This window comes from Hyla sarda, chromosome 5, assembly GCF_029499605.1.
Source record: "Hyla sarda isolate aHylSar1 chromosome 5, aHylSar1.hap1, whole genome shotgun sequence".
NCBI lineage: Eukaryota > Metazoa > Chordata > Amphibia > Anura > Hylidae > Hyla > Hyla sarda.
This window is the reverse complement of record NC_079193.1, coordinates 69,460,849-69,482,017: the sequence shown is the minus strand read 5'-3', so window position 1 is coordinate 69,482,017 and position 21,169 is coordinate 69,460,849.

Sequence of the window (21,169 nt, the reverse complement as noted above, 5' to 3'; positions counted from 1 at the left end):
GGGGGGCACCTCCAGCATCTCCAAGGTGTCTTCCCCCAGACCTGAGGTGGGCAGCAGGAATAATTTGCATTCCTTTGGTCAGCATCTTCCTGTGTCCATCTCATGTCCAGACCTACCAACCATAACAACAGAACACCCTGCCCCCTCCATAACACATAGACAAATGGCCTAAGTTACCTACAGAATACATCTGAAACTCAGGAAGAATTGTAAGGAATACTTTGGTGCCAGTGCACCATCACACTTCCCCTCTCAGGTTTTACTTTGCTTTCCGTCCACTACACATATAGCTTGTTCAAAAATATTTTTTTTTTAGTTTAGATTCCAATTCTCAGTAATTTGTTTCAGACAAAGTAGCAATTGTAGTTATAATAAACTGCTCAAAAAGAAATGTAATGGATGGAAAGCTATTTCCATTATACCTTCAATAATACAGAATCTCATGCTTTATATAACACTAGCTGAGTATCCAGCATTGCCTGGATTTTCCTTCCTAATCCTTGTTGGGGAGGAAGATCAACAAAGGAGGATGCTTTTGACTTTATATCCCATCCTCATATATTGTTGTCATATTACAAGCCCATATCTCATCCCCATATATCGTCCTCATATCTCAACCTCATATCCTGTCCTCATATCCCGGCCTCATATCCCGTCCTCATATCTCTACCTCATATCCTGACCTCCTATCCCGACCTCCTATCCTGTCCTCATATCCCGTCCTCATATCCCGACCTCATATCCTGTCCTCATATACTGACCTCATATCCCAACCTCATAGCCCTACCCCATATCCCATCCCCATATCCAGACCTCATATCCCGTCCTCATATCCCATCCTCATATCCCGTCCTCATATCACGTCCTCATATCTCGTCCTCCTATCCCATCCGCCTATCTCAACCTCATATCCCGTCCTCATATCCCCACCTCATATCCCGTACCCATATCCTGTCCCCATATCCCGACCTCATATCCTGTCCTCATATGCTGTCCTCATATCCCGTCCTTATGTCCCATACTCATATCCTGTCCTTATGTCCCATCCTCATATTCTGTCCTCAGGTGGGACTGATTTGTGATGAGGATATGGTAAGCTGAAGATAGAAGGGGACATGGCTTTGTTGGACTGGGCGTGATTTGCAAGCCGACCGATACACAAAAGGTAGATAATAAAAGGGGTGGGGCTTAAACAGTGGACATGTCTTTGTGAGATGGGGTGTGGCTTGCAAAGCCAGACTGACACATTCGCCAGGAGATGCAGAGCGGAGCTTGTGGAGTAAGGTACTGGAAGTCCCATAGGCTTGCATGGGATCTGAACAAAAACCCATCTTTTATATAAGGGTGTAGTTAAGGGTTAATTTAACTATCATAAATTTTTATTTGACATATAAGTAATATGTGTACCAGGTATTATTGAAATATCTCCAGCTGTTTGGACGTTATGTGGGAACATACATTTCCCATTGATTTGCGTGGGACCATAAAGGGGTATTCCAGGAAAAAAAAACTTTTTTTTAATATCAACTGGCTCCAGAAAGTTAAACAGATTTGTAAATGACTTCTTTAAAAAAAAATATATTTCCCATAGATTTGTATGGGACTTTAAACAAAAACTCCGACCCTGGCAAATAGGGGTGAGTAAGAGTTCAATTACCTATCCTATGTTTGTTGATGACATATAAGTAACATATGTGCCAAGTTTCATGTTAATATCTTTAGTGGTTGGGACGTGATGCTGGAACATACAGACACACATACACTGAGTATAGCTGAGTACCCGGTGTTGCCCGGTTTTTTCTTCTTCATCCTTGTTGGGGAGGAAAATCAACAAAGGAGGAAGCTTTTGACTTCATATCCCATCCCCACATATTGTTGTCATATCCCAACCCCATGTCCCGTCCCCATATCCCGTCCTCATATCCCATCCTCATATCCCAACCTCATATCCCGTCGTCATGTCCCTTCCTCATATCCCATCCTCATATCCCGACCTCATATCTTGACCTCATATCCCGACCTCATATCCCGACCTCCTATCCTGTCCTCATATCCTGTCCTCATATGCCGTCTTCATATCTTGACCTCATATCCCGACCTACTATCCCGTCCTCCTATCCCGTCCTCATATCTCAACCTCATATCCCGTCCTCATATCTTGACCTCATATCCCGTCCTCATATCTCATCCTCATATCCCGTCCTCATATCACGTCCTCATATCTCGTCCTCCTATCCCATCCGCCTATCTCAACCTCATATCCCGTCCTCATATCCCCACCTCATATCCCGTACCCATATCCTGTCCCCATATCCCGACCTCATATCCTGTCCTCATATGCTGTCCTCATATCCCGTCCTTATGTCCCATACTCATATCCTGTCCTTATGTCCCATCCTCATATTCTGTCCTCAGGTGGGACTGATTTGTGATGAGGATATGGTAAGCTGAAGATAGAAGGGGACATGGCTTTGTTGGACTGGGCGTGATTTGCAAGCCGACCGATACACAAAAGGTAGATAATAAAAGGGGTGGGGCTTAAACAGTGGACATGTCTTTGTGAGATGGGGTGTGGCTTGCAAAGCCAGACTGACACATTCGCCAGGAGATGCAGAGCGGAGCTTGTGGAGTAAGGTACTGGAAGTCCCATAGGCTTGCATGGGATCTGAACAAAAACCCATCTTTTATATAAGGGTGTAGTTAAGGGTTAATTTAACTATCATAAATTTTTATTTGACATATAAGTAATATGTGTACCAGGTATTATTGAAATATCTCCAGCTGTTTGGACGTTATGTGGGAACATACATTTCCCATTGATTTGCGTGGGACCATAAAGGGGTATTCCAGGAAAAAAAAACTTTTTTTTAATATCAACTGGCTCCAGAAAGTTAAACAGATTTGTAAATGACTTCTTTAAAAAAAAATATATTTCCCATAGATTTGTATGGGACTTTAAACAAAAACTCCGACCCTGGCAAATAGGGGTGAGTAAGAGTTCAATTACCTATCCTATGTTTGTTGATGACATATAAGTAACATATGTGCCAAGTTTCATGTTAATATCTTTAGTGGTTGGGACGTGATGCTGGAACATACAGACACACATACACTGAGTATAGCTGAGTACCCGGTGTTGCCCGGTTTTTTCTTCTTCATCCTTGTTGGGGAGGAAAATCAACAAAGGAGGAAGCTTTTGACTTCATATCCCATCCCCACATATTGTTGTCATATCCCAACCCCATGTCCCGTCCCCATATCCCGTCCTCATATCCCATCCTCATATCCCAACCTCATATCCCGTCGTCATGTCCCTTCCTCATATCCCATCCTCATATCCCGACCTCATATCTTGACCTCATATCCCGACCTCATATCCCGACCTCCTATCCTGTCCTCATATCCTGTCCTCATATGCCGTCTTCATATCTTGACCTCATATCCCGACCTACTATCCCGTCCTCCTATCCCGTCCTCATATCTCAACCTCATATCCCGTCCTCATATCTTGACCTCATATCCCGTCCTCATATCTCATCCTCATATCCCATCCTCATATCCCGACCTTATATCCCGACCTCCTATTCTGTCCTCCTATCTCAACCTCATATCCTGTCCTCATATCCCTTCCTTATATCTCAACCTCCTATCCCGACCTCCTATCTCGTCCTCCTATCTTGACCTCATATCCCGTCCTATTATCCCGACCTCATATCCCATCCTCATATCTCGACCTCTTATCCCGACCTCCTCTCTTTGTGAGATGGGGTGTGGCTTGCAAGCCGGACTGACACATTCACCAGAAGATGCAGAGCAGCTTGTGGAGTAAGGTACTGGAAGTCCCATGTATTTGTATGGGACTTGAAGCAAAAACCCATCTTTTATTTAAGGGTGTAGGTAAGGGTTAATTTAACTATTTTTATTTGACATATAAGTAATATGTGTACAAGGTATTATCGAAATATCTCCAGCCGTACAGAAGTTATGTGGGAACATACATTTCCCATTGGTTTGCATGGGACATTAAACAAAAACCCCGACCCTCACAAATGGGGGTAGTTAAGGGTTAAATTAATTATCATATATATTTATTTGACATATAAGTTACATGTGACCAAGCATTATCGAAATATCTCCAGACGTTTGGAAGTTATGCAGTAACATATATTTCCTACAGACTTGTATGGGACTTTAAACAAAAACCCAGACCCTGGCAAATAGGGGTGTGTAGGGGTAAAATCACCTATCCTATGTTTGTGGTTGACATATAAGTAACATGTGGCCAAGTTTGATGTTAATATCTTTAGCCGTTTTGACGTGATGCTGGAACATACATATATACAGACACACATATACACATACACATTGGGGGGAGAATTATCAAAGCTGTCTATGTCCCGCAACAATATAGACCAAACTACAGAGGGTTAGGCCGGTCTATTGTGCGCCTAATTTATCAAAGGTCGTACGGCTCTTGATAAATTCTGCGCACGGACTTCGTGATCTATGCTTAAGATTGTATTTAAACCTGCTCCATCATGGTCTGACATTTCAGCGTACTTTCAGCCGATGCGACTTGTCGCCAAAAAGTCACTTTTGATAAATTCAGCACCAATGCATTTCCATCTAAAATAGACTAGAATGCATCATGTTCTAAAAATCCTCCAAAGCAAAAGTCGCAAAAAAGTCGCACATATTTAGACTGTGACTTTCTGTGCGACAAATTTAGACAGGAAAAAACAGTCTAAATCCTTTGATAAATCTCCCCCGTTGAGTTTTATATATATATATATATATATATATATATATATATATATATATACCGTATTTTTCGCACTATAGGACGAACCGGCGTATAAGACGCACCCAATTTTTAGGGGCTAAATCTAAAAAAATAAAGATTTTGAACCCAATAGTGGTCTTCAACCTGCGGACCTCCAGATGTTGCAAATCTACAACTCCCAGCATGCCCGGACAGCCATTGGCTGTTCGGGCATGCTGGGAGTTGTAGTTTTGCAACATCTGGAGGTCCACAGATTGAAGACCACTGCATAGGAGGTAATACTCACGTGTCCTCGCCGCTCCGAACCCGTCACTGCTGCCCTGGATGTCGCTCCATCGCTGTCCCCGTTGCTCCGGAACGTCTCTGCTGCCGGCCGGGTATCCTCGCTCTCCGTCGCCGTCATCACGTCGTTACGCACGCCGACGCACGTACGCGACGACGTGATGACGAGGAAGGAGAGCTCCGGCATACAGGGGATCCCTGAACGGAGAAGACACCGAGGAGGCAGGTAAGGTTCCTCCCGGTGTCCTGTAAGCACTAACCTGGCTATTCAGTCGGGCTGTTCGGGACCACCGCGGTGAAATCGCGGCGGGCCCGAACAGCCCGACTGAACAGCCAGGTTAGTGTCACTTTCCCTTCAGACGCGGCGGTCAGCTTTGATCGCCGCGTCTGAAGGGTTAATACAGGGCATCACCGCGATCGGTGATGTCCTGTATTAGCCGCGGGTCCCGGCCGTTGATGGCCGCAGGGACCGCCGCGATGGGGGTGTATTCGCCGTATAAGACGCACCAACTTTTTCCCCCCAGTTTTGGGGAAGAAAAAGTGCGTCTTATACGGCGAAAAATACGGTATATATATATATATATATATATATATATATATATATATATATATAGATTACATTCTTTTTGTAGTGTTACATCCTGGTAAACTAATAAGCAAACACTCCTAAATGATAAAGTTATAAATGCTCATAAATGTTTGAAATGAAGATAGGTTATATTTGGTAAAAATAAGTATTATATTATAGCGTAATATTTATACGATAATACCATTTTGCTCATGTCCATTATTTCTAGACAGGCACAAATTCCATTGCTCGTATTTCCAGTTTCTAGGGTCAGTTCGTTGCCCATATATCTGGCCTGGCATTAAGCCCCCATGCAGCCATGGAATAAACACCAGAACAGCTTACATATGAGTATACAGTATACTTGAAGCCAAACATTTCCCCTACTCAGCCAGCTGTGTCCCAAACTATTGTAGTAAAAGCAAGACTGGGATGTTGACCAATCTAGCATAACATATGTTTAGGATCAGTAAAGCGCTGTCAACTATGCCAGGTTTTCTGGTAAACGCCAGTTAATTTCTTTTAATATTTCAAAGTGTAAAGAAGGCTGGTTACAGTGTATCAGACAGTGAACCACTTTGGGGATAGAACACTGATGGAAAATGCTACACAGACAGGATTAGATATAGATGCAGTTTTAAAAAACAAAAACAAAAAAAAAACAGTGCCACACCTGTCTTATGGTTGCGTGTGGTGTTACAACTCAGATCCTTTCACATTAAAGGGTAGCTCCAGCAAAAAAATGTATCCCTATCCATAGGATAGGAGCTAAGTAGCTGATTGTGGGGGATCCCAGTGCTCTGACTCCCCCGTGATCTCCGGCACGGGACCCCGGCTCCCCGAGTGAGGAGTGTGTGTTATCTACTGGTAGACTGCATGCCCTCTATTCATTTCTATGAGAGCGCCGATGATTCCCGAGTGCTGTACTCAAGTCTTTTTTGCGCTCCCATAGAAAGGAATGGAGCGCGTGCCGCCTGCAACACGCACTCCTCACTGAGTGCTGGGTCTCATCCCGGTGATGACCCTTACCATGATCAGCTACTTATCCCCTATCCTAAGGATACATTTATTTTTGCTGGATTTCTTCTTTAATGGAACTGAACTGCAATACCACACACAACCTGAGGAAAAGTGTGGTGTTGTTTCCCTTAGGGTAGTGGTAATGGTATGGGAGAAAGGAAGTCAGATAAAACATAGAGATTACCATTCAAAATGTATCTGTTTTTGAAACTCAGTGATTTATTAGGCTGGGTTCACACTGTATGTGTGTTTATGCATATATATATATATATATATATATATATATATATATTTTTTTTTTTTTTTATGGAAAAGGAGGGTGAATAAAATTTTATTAGTGGAGGGTCTTATTTATAGTTATTATTATAATATTATTATTATTTTACGCTATTTAATTTCCCATTTGGGGAATATTATACACAATCATTCAATTGCTTATACTGTACAATGCTTTGCAGTTCTATAGCATTAAACAGGGAAATCAGTGCTCTGCTAGTACAGTTTGCCTTAAATAGATCGCATAACTCGAGAGCCTATTGCCTACACTGAGGTTAGAAGGGGACCTCCAGCGGTCATCTTCACTCATCAGACCCCAGCAATTGAGCTGCAGATGGTCCAATGAGTCACCCCAAACCCTGATAATGGCTGTGAGTCCCAGCTGTGATAGCAGCCATTACGCACCGGGTATGTAGAAAGCTTAGCTACTAAGCTCTCTTCCTAGTCCCCTAGCACGCAGCCATCATACATATACAGCATTCTGTGTAAAGGTGTTTAAGAGGTTTTACAGGAAATGTTGATAATGTTGATACTTAGTATGTGCCTTTTCCTGCATGAAAGCATTAAAATCCTGCATATTTTTCTATTTCACTACTCTGGCACTAGTGCTGACAGATCTTCCGGTAAGTCTCAGCTATTTTATGTTTTAATAAAAAGCATTGACATTACTTGATAACACCTTTGAACATAAAGAATCAATAGCCTTAGTGTATTTTCAACTATATCAATGTACAATACAGATATCTGTCTTATTATCCTCTTTATACACCTTACCCTATACCTTACCCATGTCAAGAGGGGATCTACTATGTTTATAAATATAAAGGTATTACCATCGTCATAGATAGGGATTATTTACTGCAATAGAACTTACACTAGATATCTCTCTGCCACACAATGTTGTGATAGTTGATTCATTGAAGGCGGTTAAGAGGGACCTGGATGCCTTTTTTTTTATTTTTATTAATATTACAAGTACTAGATGGCTGAAATGGGTCACTGACTTAGAAATGTATTTTAATATATCGAGTCAGTGGAAAATTTTACATCCTAATACAACTGACAACTTGTATGGCAGTGTAGCACACTATACATACAGGAGCAGGGACTTCTGCCTTTGAATGGAGTCCCAGCTCCTGCAGGTACTGTCAGAGGAGCTCTACATCGTTAGTGTAGGACACCATAGAAATTACATACAGCCTTATTGCTCAGCTTTGGGCCACAATACATATGTATTGGGCCAGACAGAGAGATCTTGTTGGTCGTGGTCAAATCTGTAGATTGGACTTGAGGAACCTATATTTTTTTTTCCACCTTTGGAATTATGCACCATTATATTACAACAAATATTTAGCAAGGCTGGATAAATACACCTTTAAAGGGGTACTGATAGATTTTAAATGGTTACTCCGCCCCTAGACATCCTATCCCTCTTATCCCCTATATAAAGGATAGGGGATAAGATGTCTGATCACAGGGGTCCTGCCGCTAAGGACCGCCGCGATCTCCCTGCTGCACCTGCTGTTCATTTAGATCATCGGGTGCAGCACCGGAGGCTCGTGACATCATGGCCATGCCACGTTCAGGACATCACCTCTATGCCCCCTCAATGCAAGTCTATGCGAGGGGGCATGAGGGCTCCCCTAGACTTGCATTGAGGGGGCGTGGGCGTGGCGTCACAAGCTGGGCGTGGCCGTGACGCCATGAGCCTCCGCCCCGCATCACCAGTCATCCAGCATGGAGCGAAGTTCGCTCCATGCATCGGATGTCTGGGGTGCCGCAGCCAAGATCGCGGGGGTCCCCAGCAGCGGGACCCCTGCGATCAGACATCTTATCCCCTATCCTTTATATAGGGGATAAGAGGGATAGGATGTCTAGGGGCGGAGTAACCGTTTAAAATCCATCAGCTCAACCTATAGGAATTGCATTTTTAATCAGTTTTTTGTTTCTTCCTTTTTAAATCTAGTGTCATTTTGAATTCAAGTCATACTTCTCCCCCATACAAAAAATTAGGGGAACTTACATTTAGGAGGATAGGGAACTACAATGTAAAATTACATAGAAATATAACATTCACTTAGCCAACTTGCAGGGAGCTGCCACATCTTTTTGTTTGACTGGATTTTTGCATGACAGTCCCCAAAGATTTGCACCTCCACATTCATTTCTTGATGTTAAGAGGAGCTGACTTTGCATCTTGAGATATAGTCTTTGTGTGGGTGCCTCATGGGCAAAAAACACTTGTCTCTTTGTCACATTTGTAAGGTGTAATTTTTCCACCCATTGTGTGCACTGTGTATTAATGCCTGTGCAGTGTACAGAATAAGTGAGAAAACAATACTTTATGTGCAATTTTCTATAATTATTGCAATAATCTTAAATGAACCATTTCTGTTCAGACTAAGTTTTCATCCAGTACAAAATTTATAAAGTGAAATTATAAACCTAAGATCAAGGAAAACCAAAACTTCAGTGATTCCTGTTGGACCTTCAGTAATAATGTCACATAAATTGTTCAAACAGTCCATAGCATCAATGCCTTCCTCTTACAGGAACTGCTGACACACTCCAGCCACATGAGGTCTAGCATTGTCTTACATTAGGAGGAACCCAGGGCCAACCGCACCAGCATATGATCTCCTAAGGGGTCTGAGGATCTCATCTCGGTACCTAATGGCACTCAGGTTACCTCTGGCAAGCACATGGAGGCCTGCCCGACCCCCAAAGAAATGCCACCCCACAAAATTACTGACCCACCACCAAGCCGGTCATGCTGGAGGATGTTGCAGGCAGCAGAACGTTCTCCAGGGTGTCTCCAGACTCTGTCACGTCAGTCACATTTGCTCAGTGTGAACCTGCTTTCATCTGTGAAGACCTCAGTGACAAATTTGCCAATCTTGTTTTTTTCTGGCAAATGCCAAATGTCCTGCACAGTGTTGGGCTGTAAGAACAACCCTCACATGTGGATGTCGGGCCCTCATACCACCCTCATGCAGTCTGTTTCTGACCGTTTGAGTGGACACATGCACATTTGTGGCCTGTTGGAGGTCATTTTGCAGGGCTCTGGCAGTGCTCCTCCTGCTCCTCCTTGCACAAAGGTGGAGGTAGCAGTCCTGCTGCTGGGTTGTTGCCCTCCTACAGCCTCCTTCACGTCTCCTGATGTACTGACCTGTCTCCTGGTAGCATCTCCATGCTGTGGACACTACGCTGACAGACACAGCAAACCTTCTTGCCACAGCTCGCATTGATGTGCCATATTGGATGAGCTGCACTACCTGAGCCACTTGTATGGGTTGTAGACTCGGTCTCATGCTACCATTAGCGTGAAAGCACCGCCAGCATTCAAAAGTGACCAAAACATCAGCTAGGAAGCATAGGAGCTGAGAAGTGGTCTGCGATTTCCACCTGCAGAACCACTCCTTTATTTGTGGTGTCTTGCTAATTGCTCATAATTCCCACCTGTTGTCTGTTCCATTTGCACAACAGCATGTGAAATTGATTGTCAATCAGTGTGATTTCACAGAAGTGTGATTGACTTAAGTGTTCCCTTAATTTTTTTGAGCAGTGTACATACGTGACATCACTGCAGCAGGCTTGGCAGAGGACACCAGAATAGTGGTAGTGCTAAAACAACATGGAATATATGGGAAATCTATTTTATTTTCTTAAATTTTTATGCTGGATATAGCTATAAGACAATTTTCTAAAAATCCCAGAAACCTAATTTAATGGGTTCTCCAGAGGGAAACAAAAGTGTTCTAATCCTTTAAGGTTCGGCCACTTTTTTTTGTTGTTGTTGAGGTTTTGTTTTTTTCTCCTCGTCTTCTAACAGACATAACTCTTATTTTTCCCATCTAAAGACTAGTATGAGGGCTTGTTTTTTGTTTCACCAATCTTACTTTGTAATGACATCACTCATTTTACCTCCAAATAAACAGTGAAATAAACAAAAATTATTTGTAGGGCAAAATTGAAAAAAACAAAACATTATTTTGCAAATTTTGGGGGCTTCCGTTTCTACCCAGTGCATATTGGCCCTCATTTACTATTGCAAACCCAACATGTTTTGTCAGGTTGTGCGCCAGATTCTGTCGCATTGTGCCAGAAATTCTGTCTGCGCCAAATTTTGCGCCAGAATTTGCGCCAGAATTGAAAAAAAACCAGACTAACTCTCCATTTTGCTAAGAAAATCCGAAAATGGGGCGTGGCCACTGGTAAAAGGGGGGGGCGTGGCCTCCTAAACGGGGCGTGCCCCCAACATTTTCACAAAAACCCAACATATTTACTAACGTTTCCACAGAAATTGTGGTGGATTTCAGCTAAGGAAAACCAGACAGATCAGAGCATGTGTAAAAAAAAAGCAAAATGTAGGGAAAGTGGAAAATGTAGGGAAACTTTATTAAATACCACGAAAAATAAATTGTAGGAAATTAAAACCCACAAAGAAACCTACACTCCACTCTTAGTAAATCAGCGCCATTATCTTTATTCTGTAGGTCCATGCGATCAAAATGATACCCAATTTACATAGGTTTTGTTTTACTGTACTACTACGGAAATTTGCTTACAATTGTCCACTTCGTCTTACTTATATAGGGATGCATTTTTTGTGCCATAATCTTTAGTTTTTATTGGTACCCTTTTTATATTGATGGCACCTTTTGATCGCTTTTTTTCTAGTCAATGAAGTAACCAAAAATTAGCATTTCTGGACTTTGGAATTTTTTTACGCTTGCGCCTTTGATCGAGCGGTTTAATTAACATTATATTATAAGAGATCGGACATTTACGCACGTGCCGATATCACACATGTTTAGGCTTTTGTTTTTTTAAAAAATGGGAGGAGGGTGATTTAAACTTTTATTAGGGAAGGGGTTAATGCATATTTATTACTTTTTTTATTAAACTTTTTTTTTACACTTTTTATTGTCCCCATAGGGGACTATAACATGCAATTTTTAGATTGCATACATTAATTAATGCTTCTCCATAAGAAAGCATTGATCAGTGTTATCGGTTCTCCATTGCTTCAGCCTGGCATAGCTGACTGGAAAGCCTGCAGCACGGATCGGACAGCAGGGAGGAAGGTAAGAGACCTCCCTCCATCCTCTCAGCTGATAGGGATGCTGTGGTTTTGCCGTGGCCGGGACAGCCACGGCGAAACCACAGCATCCCTATCAGCTGAGAGGATGGAGGGAGGTCTCTTACCTTCCTCCCTGCTGTCCGATCCGTGCTGCAGGCTTTCCAGTCAGCTATGCCAGGCTGAAGCAATGGAGAACTGATAAGCCCACAGAGCTAGCCGGGAACAGGATTTACCGCTTTTGGACGCCGCGATCAATTGGATACTGGAGACTCCATCCTCATTCTGACCGTAATATGAATATGGTCAAAAAAAGCAATGAGCTTGTAGGCTAGATTATTCCAGCATAAATTGGTCACACACGTCATTTATTAGCAATTTAATATGAAAAAGAATACATTACATAAACTCATTAAGAAGGACATAGATCTCTTTTCTTATCCAAATGCCAGAAATCCAAAACTCATATTACATATGGAATGACTTACTCTTTTGCAACCTATTAAAATACCATTGATTCCAAGGCCATATTAGATAAAAGGGTAACCTGCTCTCACCTGTTGATCATTTCCACATGTGTGACTTATGACAGAACTGTCACGGACATGTTGTGTGATGTTTGACAGGAAGCACATTTTCCACACTTTATTGTTTGAAGCCCTCGGCCCCGTTAATCAAATCCTTACATTTTTTTGAATTTTGACATTTTTTATTATGTGAATACCTTAATAAATGGTCAGGGCTTAACATTTACTGGCATTTATTTTATACTAGTTATTTTTGTGATTTAGAAAAGGTAGAGATTACTGGAAAAGATCAGGACTTAACCCTTCAGCTGCTGTCGAATACTTGGGTCATTGGTTTTGCATGTACAATAAAAACGCTGGTAACGCATCTGTTTCACATACACATAAAACTACTAGTTGTTTCATTAAATGTTTAGATACAAAACTGATTTGAAATAATACAAACTAGTAAAATGAAGCTTCTGGCAAAATGTTTTGTTCCTGATTCCTGTAAATGAGCCAACTTTTTTCCTGAATGATACCAATTTACTAGCCAGTCTGGTTGCTGTTTTTTTTTTTGCCATGTCATTAGTTGTTTTTTTTTTTGTTTAACAATAGAATAAAGATTGGGATTGTGGCTTGGAGATTTTTGCCGGCAAACTTCTTACCCCTTCATGGGGTGTTAACAAGTAGTTTTGTTGCCAAGTGGCCTATAAGAGCCATATACTACCATGCTGTCCATTGTTATTGTTATGTGTAGACAGTAGTCTACACATAACTTTGCCCTTTTTTATTTTTGATGTCCATTTGCCGAGTCTGCTTGGTTTTGTACAGAGCTGAAGGATAACACTCCTATTTTTTGTTTGCAATGTGCTGCTGCTACCGTTAGGTTCATGGACTTTGGTAGAAAGCCTCTGTCCAAACAAATTTACTTGGTTCTTAAAACTATGAGTATGAACTGCAAACATTAAAAGAACAGTCTTTCCGAAGACAGTTTTACCAAAGCATTTAAAAAAAAAATTCAGAATAAAACAAAACCTGTGATATTATGTAAGTTTATTGACTGTCAGTCTATCTGCTCACCTTTGCATTGCCTTGTACAAGGTATATAGCCAATGGATGGTAGCCTGCTGCTTACCCCAAAGGGGTACTTTGGTGGAAATCATTTTTTTTTAATCAACTTGTGCAAGAAGTTAAACACATGTGTAAATGACTTATATTTAAAAGTCTTAATCCTTCCAGTACTTATCAGCTGCTGTATACTACAGAGGAAGATATTTTCTTTTTGAATTTTTTTTTCTGACCAGAGTGCTCTCTGCTGACACCTCTGTCCATGTCAAGAACTGTCCAGAGCAGGAGCAAATCTCCATAGAAAACCTATCCTGCTTTGGACAATTCCTAACAAGGACAGAGGTGTCAGCAGAGAGCACTCTGGTCAGACAGAAAATAAATTAAAAAATAAAAGAACTTCCTGTGGAGCATAAAGCAGCTCATAATTACTGGAAGGATTAAGATGTTTCAATAGAAGTAACTTACAAATCTTTTTAATTTTCTGGCATCAGTTGATTAAAAAAAAAAAATAGTTTTCCACCCGATTACCACTTTAAGGCATCAGATGCTACAGATTAGACAGTAAATTAGTTTTCCAGGGCTGAACCTGTCCTAAACAACCAGGCTTCATCTTCTACTGTGTTTCAGCTCAGGGAAACCATTGTATATAATTTGCCTATATAGAACTCATCCTGCAAACAGAAATGGGAGGGATTATGTACAGTAAAGCAGCACATGGAGTCCATGGAGGTGCTGGATGCTGTATGTCAGATGTATTTTGCCCTAGAGATGATGCTTCAAGTTAAAAATATCTATTCAAAATGGTATTCACTTCTATATTTGCCTTTTAAAGCTTTGTAAAACACAGAGCCATAATGCTGCTGTGAGCATAGGGTCTGACTTTTCATTATATAAAGATTAATCTATATTTGCATAAAGTCAAAAAACCCGTTAACAAGCAATGTTATTTTCCCATGGTATGTTCAAGGTCTTATCATTAAAATACCTTATGTCTTGCAAAATTCAGGCCTTTTATCAGCAGCCACAATGTTAAATACCTTAGTAAATCATTCCATAATGCTGAATATAGTAGCAGCAGCCGTTTAATCTACACCACCACAAAAAAAAAGCCATGAAATATGAATGGAAGAAATAGGACGTACAGTAGAACGAATCAATTGATGTATGCGAATGAGCAGTAATTCCACAGAACTATTATGCAACAAATAAACTCATTACAACGTGAAACGCATTCAACGTAACAACAAGGAGCCAAGTATGGATTTTATCACTGGTGAACAGAAAGAACGTTATATCATCACTGAAGACAGACACTATAATTTCCGCACTTGGCACATTCCATTAATCAGCTTATGCAGGAAATCAGAGAGAGCAGACCAAGTATGCCGCACCATTCATCATTCTCCAATGGCAACTCCTCTTAGATCCACCCAGTTTACCGTGAGGGAAGAAAGTGTCCAGTTCTATGTGCAAAATGCAGATACAGTTGTTGGCAAGATTTGTAGGATGTAATATTTATACAGGGCATAGCTCATCAAACCACATAAAGAATGGGACCGTTTAAAACAGCTAAACCATGTCTATTTAAAACACTACAAAAAAAAAAAATCATATTAATAAGAAAACTTCATGATTTAATTGTTTAAACGGAACCTGTCATTACCTTCATCTTGCCTGAACAGCAAGTCATTTGGGCGAAACGTGTCAGGTGTGGTGGGTGACTGAGGTTGGCGGTTTGGTGGGGGTTGGATGCACTAGGATTAACATTGTACATTTCCACTGTATACTTGCACTTTACTTTGCCATGGTGTCCCTGTATGGCTATATGCATAGTAGCATGGTCTATACATGCACCAGAAATCTTTATCCATGAGTTTGACACCATGACTCTGCTAAATAGTTTTCTTTGCTTTTCATGCTAAGGGTGCATTCACACCACGATTTCTTCATACGGTCGATGGATTCAGCGGGGTAATTTCAAAACCAGCCACTGCCGTATCCCCGCCACATCTAATTCATTTTAATGACCTGAACGAAGTCAGAAAGTGACTCCGGTCAGTTCATTTTTGCACCACACCAGTTTTATTGTCAGACTGAAAACCATGGCATACCACACTGTTTTCAGTCCAGCAACAAAACCGGATACAGAGTTGGGTCATTCAAATTATTTAGTTGAGTCGCGGGTCCGGTGGGGATTCTGCAGTGGCCAGTGTTGAAATTTCCCCCCTGGATCCGGTGGTCCCTTCCTGCCCTAAAGTGCATGGGTGTAAGAGTCAAACAAAACAGACCAAACTGTACATGTGGGGAAACAAGTCAGAAACAAAACAAGAATACTTCAAAGCAACACACAGATATACCAGGCAGGATATAGCATATTAAAAAACTGTTCAAAAACCAGGATCAAGATTAATGACTAGTGTTGCTCGCGAATATTCGCAATGCGAATTTTATTCGCGAATATCGCATATTCGCGATTTCACGAATATTTGCGAATATAGCACTATATATTCGTAATTACGAATATTCATATTTTTTTTTCACAGTACACATCACAGTGATCATCCCTTTCTACTTCCAGCTTGTGTGGTGTAAAGAAGGCTCTAATACTACTGTGTGAGACTGGTGTGCGAATTTTCGCATATGCAAAAATTAGCATATGCTAATTTTCGCATATGCGAATATTTTGTTATGTTGATTTTTGTGTATGCAAATTTTCGCATATGTTAATATTCCTATACGCACATTTTTGCATATGCGGAAATAAACCGCGAATATTCGCGAATATATGACGAATATTCGTCCATATATTCGCGAATATTCGAGAATTCGAATATGGCCTATGCCGTTCAACACTATTAATGGCAGATATGAGAAAATAAACAAGACTAGATATGAGAATAAGTATACAGCAGACAAAAACAGGACATGCAGGGGATGAACAGGTGAACGCATTGTCAGAACACTAAACAGGTCAAGAAATCAAGAGCACTGTTCACACTGGACTCAGAACAAGGAACACACTGGACACCCAACTCCTGTCATAGAGGGACATCAATACTAAAATCAAATAGGCTCCTAACTAATGGCCACACTCCACAGTGATCAGAATACTAGCCTAGGAGGAAAGTAAAATCCTAAATACAAGCAAACACGGGTACAAACACAAGACTAACATACTCCTAGATAAACAGATTAGCACAAGGCTCAGAACAGGATTCTACCCTAGGATATCCAGGATCAAACAAGGGTAAAAACAAGACTGACAAATCGCACAGTGTAAATACAGACTCAGTGTAAATACAGTGCAACAACTGAAAAGATCATAGTAGCCAGCCAGTTAGGGTGAGCAGAGCACTAAAAGCATAAAGAGCACGAAGTGTAACCTGTGCGTATACCTAAGTGGTGTACCATGTTCCTGTTAAAGTCTTAGGAGCCTAGATACTGTGAAAGGCCAGCCAAAAGTACACACCTGCTGGTGTTGTAGACAAATACTGCTTTAAGTGTAATGGAGCGCATTGTCCTCTCCTCATAAGTGCACACCACATGCGTACATCTAAGTGGTGTACCATTTTGTTCCTGTTAAAAGTCTTAAGGTCTTAAGCCTAGATACTGTGAAAGGCCAGCAAAAAGTACACACCTGCTGGTGTTGTAGACAGATACTGTTTTAGGCATAGTGGAGCGTATTGTACTCCCCTCATATACACACTAAGTATGTCAGGCAGAGAAGTGCCAGGAAGTGCACAGAGGAGTGGCAGAGGCCTAAATTCATCCGGCAAAGGTTTCAGGAGACTAGGGGCGAGTGTCAGCAGGAGTTGCAGCGAGAGGCCTGAGCTCCCAGTATCAGCTAGCGATCGTGTATCGATCAGCAACCCATCTGCCATCATCAATTGGTTAACACGGTCATCCACTTCATCACAAGTGACATCTGTCACCCCCAGTCAACAGTGGGTGGGTTCCTCAGATACAACCCTCAGTTGGCATGGCCCGGGAGCAGTCCCTGTCCTCCCATTGCCTCTGTCCTATGACCTAATCCCTCCCCCACAGAAGTATCTTATGCTGTGGGTTCAGCTCCACTATTTACTGAGGAAAATCATCAGCTACTGCCCAGCCAAGAAGCGGAGGAGACATCCGCTGCTTCCTCCGCTAGGCGGGCAATTAGTGATGAGGAGAATGGCGTGGGAAGTGGTGTTGCCAGTGTTCAGGACATCAGTGACGTGCACACACAATTTGATGAAGATGAAGCCGATCGCACTTGGGAGCTGGGTGCAGAAGGGGCTTCATCATCAGGAGAAGAGGGTTGTTGGTTGCCTGTGAGGCAGCTTAACCAGCAAGGTGGTAGCATGGTTGGCAGTCAGCATGGTGGCAGAAGTTGAAAATCTGGAGCCAAACATGTCCGAGATAGTCCTCCTGCTTCACAGCAGCCTACCTTCCCGGTAGTGGAACAGGGGTTCCTGGAGTTGGCGGCAGTAGCAGTTAATCAGTGCGGACTGTTGGTGGAAAAATCAGCTACTAGGTGGTGTGGCAGTTTTTCATCAAGCATCCGGAGGCGGTTAACATGGCCACATGCAAGATGCGTTGGCAGAAGGTGAAGCGTGGCCAGGCTCCCAATGTTGGCATCATGGCCCTGCATCAACATATGCAGCATCAACATAAAGCCACCTAGGAGAACTGTGGCACCGATGTGGTGGTCCAGCCTGCTGCGTCACCCAGTGGCACGCCGCTCCCTGTTTCAGCCAGCCAAGGCTCCACCACCTTAGCGGAATGGAGTTGTGTGTCATACCCATCTTCTGTCACTCCAGATGCTCCTGCTCCTCCTACTTTGAGTCAGTCATTCTGCCAGCAATCCATCGGCAAAACCATGTCCAAGAGACAACCGTATGCACCCCCTTCAAGTGTGTATGAAGATGCGGACGACTCGAGCGGAGAGGAGGAGGGCCAGGCGGCAGTGATTACACAGCGTTTCCTGAAATCGTTCATGAGAAAGGCACTGACGGAGGCGCTCAAGCCAGTGGTCTTGGATTTAGCGGAGATTAAGACGGAGGTCCATGCCATTGGATATCGCATGGAGGCCCTGGAAGCTACATGCTCGGGACTTGCAGCTCACTCAGAAGCCATAGTCTCCAGACAGAACAGGTTGGTGACTCATGTAAATTCTGCCTTAAGGTGATAGAAGATCAGGAGAATAGGAGCCGCAGGAGGAGTATTAGATTTAAAGGCATCCCTGAGTCATGTGCCCCCGACTCCTTGCGGAAAGCTGCCATGGAGCTCTTTACCTCTCTGCTTGGGCCTGAAAGAGCCGCCCTGATCACTATAGAACAGATCCATAGGGTGCTGTGCCCTAAACCTCGTCCTCTTGAACCCCTGAGAGATGTTATATGTGGGCTGCTCTCATACGTGGATACCGCCACGGTCCTCAAGGCTGCCAGGGATCGCAGACCACTGACCATCGGTGATATGGAAGTCGCACTATACCAGGACATTTCCCCGGTAACGCTAGCCAAGCGTAGGGTCTTGAAGCCTCTGCTGGACATGCTGAGGGACAGAAACATCCCTTATGCCTGGTTATTCCCTTTTGGACTGTCCGTCAAATTGGAAAAGGCTTACGGTTTGCACTCCGGATGATCTTGCAGCAGTGTGGACTAACTTGCACATTGCACCTATGGACATAACTGCGTGGCTACCATTCTCTGATCTTCCTCTGTTGCCAGCTCTTCCCCGTCAAGAGGACTGGAGACAAGCTTCCAGACAGAAATCCAACAAGACTAAGAAGACGCCGATGAAGGAGCAGCCACCTCCCTGTTGATGTCTCTTCTATCTGTTATGGAACTGTGGTGCCCGTTTACACTGATCTTTCCGGTGTGGAAGCCCGCAGCATGCGATACCGCCTCGGGCGGAGGACTCATTGCTACATCGTACTCCTTGAATGTAGTATGATCACTATATTTCTCTGTGTCTGTCTTCTTATCTAATGATAGTTGAACTCTGCACTTCTTATTTATTACTCACCTTAGTGTGGGTGATATCTTCTTTAGCCTACTCTTGCCTGCTCTGTCATTTCTATTTCTCCCCCTGACCTCGTCACCTGGCATTCTCCTCTCTCCCCTCTTTCACCTCTTCTTCTCTTTGCACTTTCTTCACTGCTATGATACTACCTGATCCTCGTCTCTCCCTGAGGCCCTTTATTTTTAATTTCCCGGATTTTCTCCATCTCTCTCTTGCTTTTCATACTCGTACATTCTACCCACCCTTACACTCCTCCCACTTTTCATGTTTTTCTGCTTCTTACAGTTTCGTCTGTATCTTTCCACTCCACACTTCTCCCTCTCCCTTGGCACATGTACACTCTCTAGTTCTATATACTGAAGCATGAGGGGTCATGGGGGCTGGTTGTTCTTTATGGGCTCCTCCTTTTACTCTTAGTACACGCATTACTAGTCCATCTTCACTCACATATGCATGATGCGCCTTTCTTCCTCTCAGCTTGTCTCATACCCCCTCTCTCCCCTTCCCATATTCTCTGAACCTTGAATCTCCAAGTTTAAAAGGCCTCATAGTTTTTTTTTTTTTAGGCTACCCGCTGGAGTTAGGTGCTGGGCCCGTGTCTCACAGGATAGAACCTCAGTTACTTAGTTACTGATCACTCCTGATCCCCTCATTCCTCGTTTTGATTACAGTCACATAATATTTTGCGAGGATCCTGTTACTTCCCCCAGTTATATCCTCGTCTTCAATTCTTGTGTTCTATGATATTGTCCCCACTACACCCCCCCTTCTCATTCACCCAATTCCCTACATTCCCCTTTTCCACAGGTCTCTTGACACTCCTGTTTCCTCCCCTCCCCCTTTTACAAGCGATACCTAGATTGTGACCAAATATTCCCTGTCCCTACCTGGCTTATATACCTCACGGTGCACTCATCCTGCAATATCCCCTTTATTCTGCCTGGAACCTAGAACATAGTTCATACACCTATGTTTGACATCAAGTGCATCTCTTTTAATGTCAGGGGCCTAAATACACCAAACAAACGCAGACATGTATTGGAGGTCCTAAAAAAACAGAAAACGACAATTCTACTGTTCCAGAAAACACACTTTAGGGAAGGGAAAATTCCCAAACTGCCGACCCGTCCTTATGACAGGTGGTACCACTCTTGCAACCTTTCCTCGGCATCGAAAGGGGTATCTATCGCACTACATCAATCTCTTCCCCTGAAGGTATTAGATACTCTGAGTAACGCTGAGGGTAGATACTTGTTTTTAAAAATTCAATCTCTAACGCATATCTTCACTGTTGCTAACTTGTATACTCCGAACCAGGGTCAGATACACTGGTTACTCACCACTTTAGACAGATTGTCCTTATTCGCAGAGGGGCCTGTGGTCCTGGGAGGTGATCTTAATGTCACTTTAAATCCTCTACTTGACTCTACCACAGGTAAATCTCATCTTCCTCAGCAGGCTATAGCTAAATTGAATGCTAAATGCTCTGATATGTCTCTTTTAGATGCCTGGCGGTACCTCCATCCCTCGGACAAAGACTTCTCTCACTACTCAGCGGTCCACAGCTCATATCAGCGTTT